Genomic DNA, 11007 nt, shown 5'->3' with positions numbered 1-11007 from the left:
TTATAAAAGTATCCACCTACTTCTACAAGACACACCAAAACTAAGAATGTGGGTTCCATTTGAAAAAAAAAAAAAAACATTGTCAGCCCGAATTAACTTGGGGGCGGCACGGAGCAAACAAGCCACGGTACGAGTATGCTTGGTTCAGGCGTTTGTAGGGGTGGTAGATGACTGTGTTTTCTAAAAAAAAATATTTTTTTTTCTAAAAGTGTGGTGGTCGAATATTCAGGGATGGGCATTGAGTCGGGATGTTAAGGTAAAAATTTCATCCACATGCCGGGATTCATGTGCCTTGTCCCCCTAGCGAGGGGGACAAGGCCTTCAAAATTCTGGGTTCGCATAAGGGGTGCGTCAGTATTCACGTCTCATTTTCATCATGCGTCTCAATTTAAAACGCACTATAAATGACATGCCTGAGATTTGTTTGGGTCTACTTCCTCTCAGCAAGTATATGGTTCTGTCTCAAAAAGGTCTAATCTGATGTTGACCGCTCCTCAGGTCTCCACCGACGATTCATCAGGACGAGACCCAACCGGGACACTAGGGAGGAACGGCTTAGGCAAGGGAGGCAACATATACGGCAGCTTCTTGCGGACAAGAAACGAAAATAGATAGATGATGGGTGTTTCATTTGCTATGCCTTTTGGCGTGCACATTATGGTTGTTATGTTTCAAGATTCCTGCAGAGTTCGGTTTCAACTATTGTAAAATACCGAGCATGCGCCCAGGTCGCAGAAGCGCCTACCCTCTGATTCGGAACGATCCGCAAATAAGCAAAGGGCATACCAGACACCCATCCACCTGTTTTGAGCCCTGCTCAAAATATTGAAAGAGCACATCAAGCGCCAGGTGCTGTGGCGTCTTTGCCACAATAGCGCCAGTCGCAGAGCTGACAGATCCGTGACTGGCGCAAGCCATGGCATGGCCTTTGAGAACCAGGGAATCGAGATTAAAGAAGTAGCGCAGAAATTGGAGGCGAGTGGTGAAGGTGAGCAGAGTTAACAGAAAACAAGGACGAAGGGAGTTCCGTCGCATGAGGCATCTGTGTCCCGTGCATGTAATTTTGAGTGTGCTGTAGGTGGCTACACAAAAAAAATTGTTACTTGGACGTAACTAATCGCAAATCTCTCTTGCAGTTTCCACGGCCCACAAGCCAGCCGGCGCCAGTTCGTTCTCGTTCAAAGGTGAGGATTCTAGATTTTCTAGATAGCTCTGAAGCAGCAATACTGAAGCCAGACAAGCGGTACGGCATATTTAATTGACAGAACGACTAGGGACGCTTTCACTGAAGCTTGTTTTGCTGCAATACACGTGTGTATTGCAGCAAAACAAGCTTCAGTGAAAGCGTCCCTACTCGTTCTGAGCTCCGTCAATTTAAGGTGCCGTACCGCTTGTCTGTCTGGCTTCAGTGTTGCTGTAGGCGACAAAACGTGTGCCCAGTTTTGTCACAAGAGGCATATTATGTCACGCACATGTAATTTTGAATTTATCCGGCTTAATGTGCTGTAGGTGGCTGGTCAAAGAAATTGATACTTGGACGCAGCTAATCGCAAATCTTTCTGGCAGTTTCCACAGCCTAAGAGCCAGCAGGTCCCAGTTTGCTTTTCTTCAAAGGTGAGAATTCCAGACTCCCGAAGCAGGAATACTGAAGCCATACGACCGGTACAGCATTTTTAATTGACGGAGCTCAGAACGACTGGGAGCTCCTGCATTGAAGCTTATTTTTCTGTTATACAAGCGGGCGACATTGACACGTGCCCAGTTACGTCGCAAGAGGATATCTATGTCCCGCGCATGTAATTTTGGATCTTTCAGACTTAGTGTACTTTACGTGGCTACTCAAAGTAACTGCTACTTGGACGCAACTAACCGCAAATCTCTCTTCCAGTTTCCACGGCCTACAAGCAAGCAAGCACCAGTTCGTTTTTCCTCAAAGGTGAGCATTCCAGATACTCTAGTTAGGTGCGAAGCAGGAATAGTGAAGCCAGACGAGCGGATACGTATATTTAATTGACCGAGCTCAGAATGACCTGTGGCAGTGGCATTGAAGCTTATTTTTCCACAATCAAACGCAGACATAATTTTGAATCTATCCGGCTTGGTGAAGAATTGCTACTTGTCGCAAACTAATCACAAATTTTTATTTTGCAGTTTCTATATGGCTACAGCTAGCAGGTGCTGTTTTCGTTTAGGTGAGGATTTCACATTCTGTTTTCAAACATCAAGTTTTTGAATGAGAGTCCTAAACAATTAACTTTCTTTTGCAGTAAATGCCAGATCCTCCAGTTCAGGAATATGTTAAATATATTTGGTATGGATAAGTCCAGTGTTTTGCTTCTTTATTCTCAATTTGACAACAGCAACATTTTTTTAATTTATCACTCGGAAATACACACAAGAAGAGACTGCGTTGCAGAGAAATGTTGCTCTGAACGTGATATTCCAACTTGTATATAGTTTTATTGGTAGCCGATATAATATATTGGATTCCAATATCCATAATACGCTGAGTATATTGAAATCGTAAACCCTTATTGGATCCCCATACGACACATGGGGATCCAATAAGGGTTTATACGGTATTGGATTCCAATATTTTCAGCGTATTATGGATATTGGAATCCCATAACAAACCCTTATTGTAATACAATACAATAAATGTAATGTTTTCCAATACACTGTCTATATTGTATTGCAATACAATAAAAAGATATTGTTTACCAATATCCATATTACGCTGTTCATATTGGGGTTTTCCAATAGGGTCAGCATGAGAAACGCGACGCCTAAGTTGTTTACTTACGTGGTTTGATCTGGAGGGAACCGAAAGAATGACAGGCTTTTGCCCTGCAAGGTCCGGCTCTTGGAGTAGAGAACGGAGCACACTGGGTCCCTCCCGCCAACTTCACTGACTGTTTACAGCGGCGAACGCGTCATACTTGGTGCACTACAAAAGGACACGGTAGCGTGTCATCCGTAGAGAAGGACGTTGGCATCAACATGCGGTGACAGGTCGCGCAATGGTGGCCACTGATAGTCGTCGCGCCCGGCCTAGCCCGGCGCCCGCGTGATCGCCCGCCCGCGTTTGGCACCGTCGGTAACGCAATCGGTCATGTGTTCTGGCGGGAGGAGAAAATGGGAGAAAAAATAGGGAGAGGGACACACCCATATTATCCCGCGCCACCAGGGCAGGAATCGGCGCGGCCATCACTCCGTCTAATGCAAATGAGCGAAGTGTGCGCACGCTAAAATTGCGCACGCAAAGCGCAAAACCTGGTTTGCGTTCGGAGCATGTGCAGTGGCGACGACGCTATTCTTTGCGTGCGCTATTCTAAAACTCCCTAATACAAGCGCTAAATTTAGCTCTAGCGTGCGCTAAAATTCTGTACGTTATTCTAAAACTCGATCCCTAATATGGGGCGGGACCCCAGCAGCCCAAGGGCCCAAGCGTACGAAGGCACAGAAACGCAGCGCTTCGGCGCGCCAAGGAAGCTTCGATCGCGCTACGAGACCGGCGAAACTTGTTTTCGGCGAGTTGTGGCTTTTTCTTCCAGCACCGAGCTTCCGTAAAAATTTTCCACGTGTTCTCAACGGCATGTCTCACGCTCGCGCAGGGTATTAAAAATCTTCTGAAATTGGAAAACAGCGCGCAAAAAAACGAAGACGACGAGAGAAGAGCACAGGACAAGCGCTGTCCTGTGCTCTTCTCTCGTCGTCTTCGTTTTTTTGCGCGCTGTTTTCCAATTTCAGAAGTCATGAACCAACTCGCTTGCATCGCCACCTTAATATTAAAAATTCTCTTCGGTGAATGTCAATGAACGAGTAGCCGCCAATATCTGCAACGCGATTTGACTGCATGCAAGAAGGACCACTCGCGCTGCAGCAACACCACCTAGATCTAAAGCCGCAGAGCTTCCCTCTCTCCCTTCAAGGAGCGTTGGCATGAGTAGGATGAACTGGTAGTGCGCTTCTCCGCAAGCTTGACAGTTGGCTTCTTTGCAATGCACCTCTCTTTTACTTTTCCTTTCCCTCTACGCTTGCCGCGGCACAAACGAACAACAAAAGAAGGCGCCACGGCGTCGCCAAATACTTTACTAGGGGGAATACATTCCACTCTGCTCATTTGCATTAGACAGAACGCCTACAGCGCCGCTGACGGTGTGGAGGTCCGCGTCAGTCCACGCGCATGTGCACATGGATGTTCGCGGCGGCCGCGGCGGTGTCGTCTCCGCGAGGTGCGTCGATGCACGAGGCACGTGCAACGTGCAACCCTTGGGAAGATTACGGCGGCACAGCGCAGCAAAGTATTTGGCGCAGCACTGCGCTATACGCTCCGTGCGGGAACTATAGGGGGCGCTTTGAAAAACGCGCTTAGCGCCGCTAGCGGAGGAGCTGGCGTTCGACAATGAGGCGCGTTCAGCAGCCTGCGGCGCCTTTTCGCAAGCGAAGCTGTGGCGGCGGAAGGGCGCACGGACGAAACTTTCGCTTTTAGAGACGATACGCTGAGGGTGACATTGCATGAGTGCTGGGGCAGACCTAAGAAGGGCATCTAGCTGTTCTCCACTTCTTATATATTGAGTTTGAGTTGTTATTAGGGTAATTTCTCTAGTTGCGGCCGGAAAAGGCGTTGGAGCAATTTGCCGAAAAGCAAGACGGCCGCCACCATAATTGCTCGGTGGGAAATTTGTTTCGCTCGCCGCTGTAAACGGGACTACTGGAATGATGATATTTGGAGGCGAGTGAGATGTTCACTAAGTTTGTGCACGAAGTGTGCCAAGTTTCATTGAGACAGCAGGTATGAAAGTTATGTTTATAACGAATAAAGAAATAAAGCTGTACGACAAATCCAATATTGGACCCAAAATGTTGTGTTATAATAACCGGGCTGTGCGAAGTGCAGATTTTGGAACACAGGTGCTTGGACTTGACAGTAACATGATACAGCACTTATTATACCAGAAATAGGTGGCATAGGGAAACCAGGTGGAAATTTGTTTTGGGCGGCGTAACTCAATGGTAACCGGTTTTGACCATGGAAGGGGTGTCAAGAGAATACCACTTATCGTGGGAGTTGGAGACTTTACAGGAAGGAAGGGACTAGAGGACTGTACTCCGAATTGAAACAACTTTAGGAAAGCTGGTTCTAAAGCCGAAAAAACAAAGTTGTCGGCCAACACACGGTTTGGCCGTCAAGGCTTTTGCGGTCAGCTGTTGCGTAATAACCTGTTGCGTGAGGTGATGATTTTTGGCACACCGGTACTTTGACATGAACGTGACTTGACAAAACACTTATTATACCAAAAAGAGGTGGCATAGCGAAACCAAGCGGAAATTTAGTTTGGGCGGCGTAACTAAATGGGAACCAGTTTTGACCGTCGAAGGCTGTCAAGATAGTACCTCATCGTGGGAGGTGCACACTTTACAGGTAGGAAGAGACCAGTGGACGGTACTTCCAGTTCGAACAACTTTGCAATAGGTGGCTCTAAAGTCGAGAAAAAAATTGTTGTCTACAGAACTCGGGGTGTCAGCGTTTCCACATCCAAAAGGAGGCTGATCAAAAAAGAAAGCACACCACATAAACTTCCATACTCAATCGTCGATTCTCCAGTGATTCCGAGTTTCATTGTAGTTTTCCTTAGATTCATATTTGTCACTTTTTTTTTTTTTTTTACGGTTCGAATTTTTCTACATGAAGTACAGATTGCGTGCCATACTTGTCCGGAAATATCATCGACACGTACGATGGGGACGAAACTTCTTTGGAGGGCATTCCTCCAACGAAATTGGCACTGAATACCCGCGAGTGTGGGATGGCATTTCAGGTCGTCCCATCGGCGCTAACACCTGTAGGCGTCATTGGTACGAAAACAAACGCAGTGCGCAAAGCGGCAGTGTAGAATATGTCAACCGTGCCGACACAGTGGCAGATATGATCGGGAGACTAAATTTCTCGCGTAGTAGGGCACGGGTCCTTCGTTGTCGCTGTCCCGCAAACATCGGCGAGGTGAAAAACTGGGAAACTTTGTCCCCACGAGATACGACGCATAACTATTGAAGTACTTAACGACGCAGCACCGGCAGCACTTCATGCTGTGAACCCAGCGCAACCACACCGCTCCGACTTCTATGCGTACCAACGTACGTGGCGCGGTTTCGGTTTTGTTTTCTCTGGGGTTCTCACTGCCTACCTTCGGTAACGGCCGCGCGGCGGCGCGCCAGTCGCGTCGCACCTCTGCGAGCGAAGGCAAAGCTAAAAGCGCGAGAGCAGCGCTTTTAGCGTTTCTGCCCAGCTCGCGCGCTCGAGCAAAGCCTGAACGCGCGGAGCTTTCGTGCTCGCGCTTCCAGCTTTGCCTTCGCTCGCACATAAGGTGAAACGAAGTATATTTACCGCCCGGTAGCCGAGACCTCCACGACGATAGATGGCTCTCGCCAAGCCATGAAAACCTGTCCGCGCCGAAGCTATTTATTTGAGAGGAGTGGAATGTATTCCCCCAATTAAAGTATTTGGCGTCGCGTTTCTTTTTTCTTTTTCTCCCCAACGGTCGTCCGTCGCGTTCGTCGCGTTCCTTTCTTCAAAAAATAAAAAAAAAATTGGTTTGCATTTTATGTTTATACAGCCTTGATGGAGATTCGCCTCAACGGGTAATCGGTCTCTTAGCTGTATATGAGAAGAAGGAGCCAGTGCAGTACAACCGCTAACCTGGGATTTTTAACGTGCATCACGCAGTAGTGATCACACGGACGCGTGCCGGTACGAAACTGATCCAGATCGACACGGGCGGGGGCGGCGGGGATCGAACCCAGGAGGTTCCCAGCGCAAGCAAGCTTTCGCTCAACGCTCCGAGCTGAGACGCGTTAGCCCATTCGGCCACTTCCTCTTTTTTTTTTTTTTTTCTTCTTTATTGCCTGTTTTTTTGTTTTACAGGTTTACTTCTTCAATAAAGGGTTAAAACATGAGCCAATTTGGCTGATGAGGAAAATAACACAGAGTACAAATCGTCAGAGATCTTTGAGGGTCGCAAGCTTTTCAACCAGTGGCAGCCAGTCAGGAAGTGGCTGCTCCACCTTATAAATTTTTTTCAGGTAACACATGCTTTCAACGAAATACCTATGAACAGGACGCACATTAACATCCGCGTGTCGTACCGCCATACGACATTGCCACAGACTATACAGTGCAATGAGCATAAACATGTCATAGGGAACAGTGTCTCCACCTTCCACAAACAAGTATCGTATGCAATACGGCGTTAACGGGAGATCTTTTTTTTAAAGTTCTTTGGAGGATGTCCCAAAAGAACACCGCATCCCAGCAATCTAGGAATACATGTTCTAAGGTCTCGGGTTTTTTACTCAGCAAACACTTTTCAGACCATGCTACTGGTATGCCCTTGGACACTAACCAGGTTTTGACAGGGAGCGTTTCACTGTGCAGTTAAAAGAAAAACGTTTTTGCACATGCGGGGACTATACTTTTCCTGACTCTTTTTAAAACGTCTTGTCCTGGTGCGGCACTGTACAAGGATCGGTACAAGGGGACGGGAAACAGCGAGTCGGTCAGATTTCTCGACAACCGTTTACGGGGCACTCCTGACAAATATGCTAGCGAAAACCGCGCCCTTAAAAACCTATATGCGTCGATGACTTCCTTCAAATACCCTCGAATCAGGCCGCTGTAGCCACTTGACGCCACAATAAACTCAGGCATCAGGTCTCGTAACCTCACTTGAATCACGGTGCGTAAAAATGGGTCCCTTTGGTCCCGAAGGAAAATAAATCTGTTCACGAGCTGCCTGATGAATAGATGAGAAAGACCAAGGCCCCCCGTTTTGACTCGGCGGAAAATGTTCGTTCGACTAGTTCGCTCCCCCAAACCGAATTCCATATAAAAACCGCAAACACTCGGTGCATACGTTGAATGTTACTCCGTGAACAGTGCAGCACCTGTAGCACGTACCACAGCTTAGCCATAAAAAAAAAACAAAAAAACATTGCATACTGTGGCCCGCGCAAACATAGACAAACAGTCCCCCCCCCCCACTTGGTCGCCTTTGAGCGCATGGCTTCTGTTTCTTCGCGCCATTAAAATTTTGTAGTCAACGTTGGTCAGTGTTATAGGACGATAGGACCCTACTTGGCGGAGTTTCACATGATCTTCACACTTGGGAATTAAAATCGTATCGGTACATAGAAAGGACGGAGGCAAAGCTTTAAGACGGTACGCTTCACTAAACACACGAAGCAATAAAGGTGCAATTTGGTCTTTAAAGGATTTATAAAATTCCGCTCCCGGACCATCCGGTCCAGGCGATTTTCCGGGCTGCAAAAGGTCTATCGCTTTTTCAACTTCGCCCAGAACTATCGGCTGTTCTAGTTTTTCTTTAAGGTCTTCGTCTAGCCTCGTCATTAACGGCAGATAAAGCCTTTCAAACTCCGTCAACTTCAGCGTGCGATAACTGAAAAGCTCCTGATAATATTCGACAAACGCGCGTTCCACGGTTGTTCTATCACTAGACAGAACTCCTTGATACAAGATTTCGCTTATTTCATTTCCTCGCGCGTACTTCTTTTCCATTCCCAAAGCTCGTTTCGTTGGTATCTCGCCAAGCGATAACGGTTTCAAACGCGATCGCACCATGGCTCCCTTATAGCGTTCGGTATCAAGAGCCTCGAGTTGTTTTTTTAACTTGATTATGTCTTCTGAAAACAGACCTGGTGAACGACATTCTTGGCGCGTTAACTCTTGTAGCAGGCAGCTTAGCTGTCTTATGTATTCTGTTTCCTCGTGTTTTAAAAAACTAGATCTTTCGATGGCACTCATTTTTATCTCTTGTTTAAAACATTCCCATTTTGCGCCGATACCATCCTCTGCGCGAGTCAAAGAGCAGAGATTTTCCCGAACATTACCTACGAAGATATCGTCATCTAATAACTTAGTATTAAATTTCCACAATTCCCAACTGAATTTCTTGTTAGCGTCCGGGGAAGAGGACAACATAAAAGAAACGAGGCAGTGATCGCTAAAAGACACGTGATCCACTGCGTAATTTTTGCTTATCGCGATAAGTTCGGGGGAAACGTATGCCCTGTCTAAACGCGCGTGGCTCGCTCCTTGGAAGTGTGTAAACTGTAGGCTCCTTGCACTTGATGAAAAGTGAGCAACGTCTTCCAGTTCACACCGCTGTATCATATCGCACAAGTATTCAGAACTGACGTCTCTATATCGTGCTCCATTCGATCTATCCTCTGGGGCGCAAACGCAGTTAAAATCCCCCAACAAAATGACTAGGCGATCTGTTTGAATATACTTCGTAATATTTTCAAAAAAAAAAAACCGTCTTTCCTCAACCCGGTTAGGAGCATAAATACACACAACGCGAAAGGTGAAACTACAATAAGAAAAATCACAAAGTACCATCCTACCCGACTCACAACTGATAACTTGTTCAACCTTTCCAATACACTTTTTAAGGAACACCAAACATCCTCCGGACATCCCAACTGCGTGGCTAACGCACACATTGTACTGAGACCCGAAAACCTGCACCATGCTTTCCGTCCGGTCTTCACTTTCTATCTTTGATTCTTGTACTGCGACAATGTCGAGGTTTTTATCGGCAAACAGGCGGCTCAGCTGACATTGCCTGCGTTTGGAACATAGACCCCGCACATTTATAGTGCCCACACGTAGGGGTCTTTCAAGCATAAGCTTTAGGTGGAAGCCCGGTGGAGAACAACCTTACAAGGTCAGTCAGTGGCGTGCCGAAAAGACCTACTGCTTCTGTTCCTTGTTACGCGTTAAAGGCACAGACTGGGTCTTGAAACGTCCTACCTTGCCACACCACTCGCGTTCTAGGCGCCTCAGCTGAGCCTCCCTCCGGCCTGAAGGTGGGTCCTCCAGCGCCCGTTCCGCGCTCCCCGTCACTATCCATATCGTTGTTCTGGTCGTCGTCCTTAGAGACTACGGTGTCTTCTCGTTGCGCGGGTCCCGCCGGGGTGCTAGAAGTCTCCGTGGCTTGATCGGGCACAACGTCTTGGCTCGCCTCGGTGTCCATCTTTTCTCTCGGTGCCCCGTGTGGAAGCTCCGGTGCCACAGGTCCTGGTATTGAGCTGGCCGCTGCCGCCTCGTTGCGTGGTTGCTGGGCCAGTGAAGTCGACGGTGCGGCTGCCATCTCAGCCTCGTCCTCGTCCATCACCAGCTCGGATGCTACCGTGTCGGTGTTGCTGCCGGTGACACGGGCGTACGTCTTGACGCAGTCCCTGGTTTCATGCCCGAAGGCCCGGCACTGCGAGCACCGAGGCGCTCTGCAGTCTCGACGTATATGGCCAGTGCGCCGGCAGCGCAGGCATATCGGTGCGCGTCCGGGGACTACGACCAGGACCGTGCCTCCGCCAGTCCGAAGCTGGTGTGGGAGGCTCTCCAACGGTATGCCTTCGTTCAACGTCATCCGCACGGCCAGCGTTGTAGACTCGACGTCCACGAAGCCTTCAACCTTCCAGGTCTCTCGAGTGATATCCTTGACAGACCCGTACGGCTCGAAGGCCCGTCGCACCGAGTCCACCGGGACGTCAAAGGTCACCCAGTGGAGCTTTATACGCAGCTCCCTTCGGCTGGGGTCGACGACGTGGCACAGCTTGCCCTTTACCTGCAGACTTCCGGCCTCCAGCAGTTTCGCCTTCGCCTCCGGCGTGCGCAACTTGAGCAGCCAGACGTGACTCATCTGGTAGGCACCCAGACCTGCCACGTCCGACAGAATGCCTATCTGGTGCAACGGCTGCCTAAAGTCCTCAATCCGGTAGGGGCGTCCTTCAAGGTCAGCGTGAAATACAACGCTGAGTTTCGCCGTCTCCCCGGTCGGCAGCGGAGGCAGTTGCAAAAGGGTAACACCATTATCACCGCGGCCGAGCTCGGCCGCCCCCGGTGACGGAGAGCGATTCATATCACGTCCGCTCGCTATCGCGTCCGGAAGTGGAATCACTCGGCCACTTCCTCCCCTTCCTTTCTTC

General features: G+C 48.6%; 1 pseudogene; it reads right to left on the bottom strand.

Moving 5' to 3' along the window:
* Positions 1-9772: 9772 nt before the first annotated feature.
* On the bottom strand, positions 9773-10466 carry LOC120842049 (annotated as a pseudogene).
* Positions 10467-11007: the final 541 nt, after the last annotated feature.

This window comes from Ixodes scapularis, unplaced genomic scaffold (genome assembly GCF_016920785.2).
Source record: "Ixodes scapularis isolate PalLabHiFi unplaced genomic scaffold, ASM1692078v2 PGA_scaffold0__279_contigs__length_252992795, whole genome shotgun sequence".
NCBI classification, from domain to species: domain Eukaryota; kingdom Metazoa; phylum Arthropoda; class Arachnida; order Ixodida; family Ixodidae; genus Ixodes; species Ixodes scapularis.
This window is presented reverse-complemented; position numbering and strand designations above follow the sequence as displayed.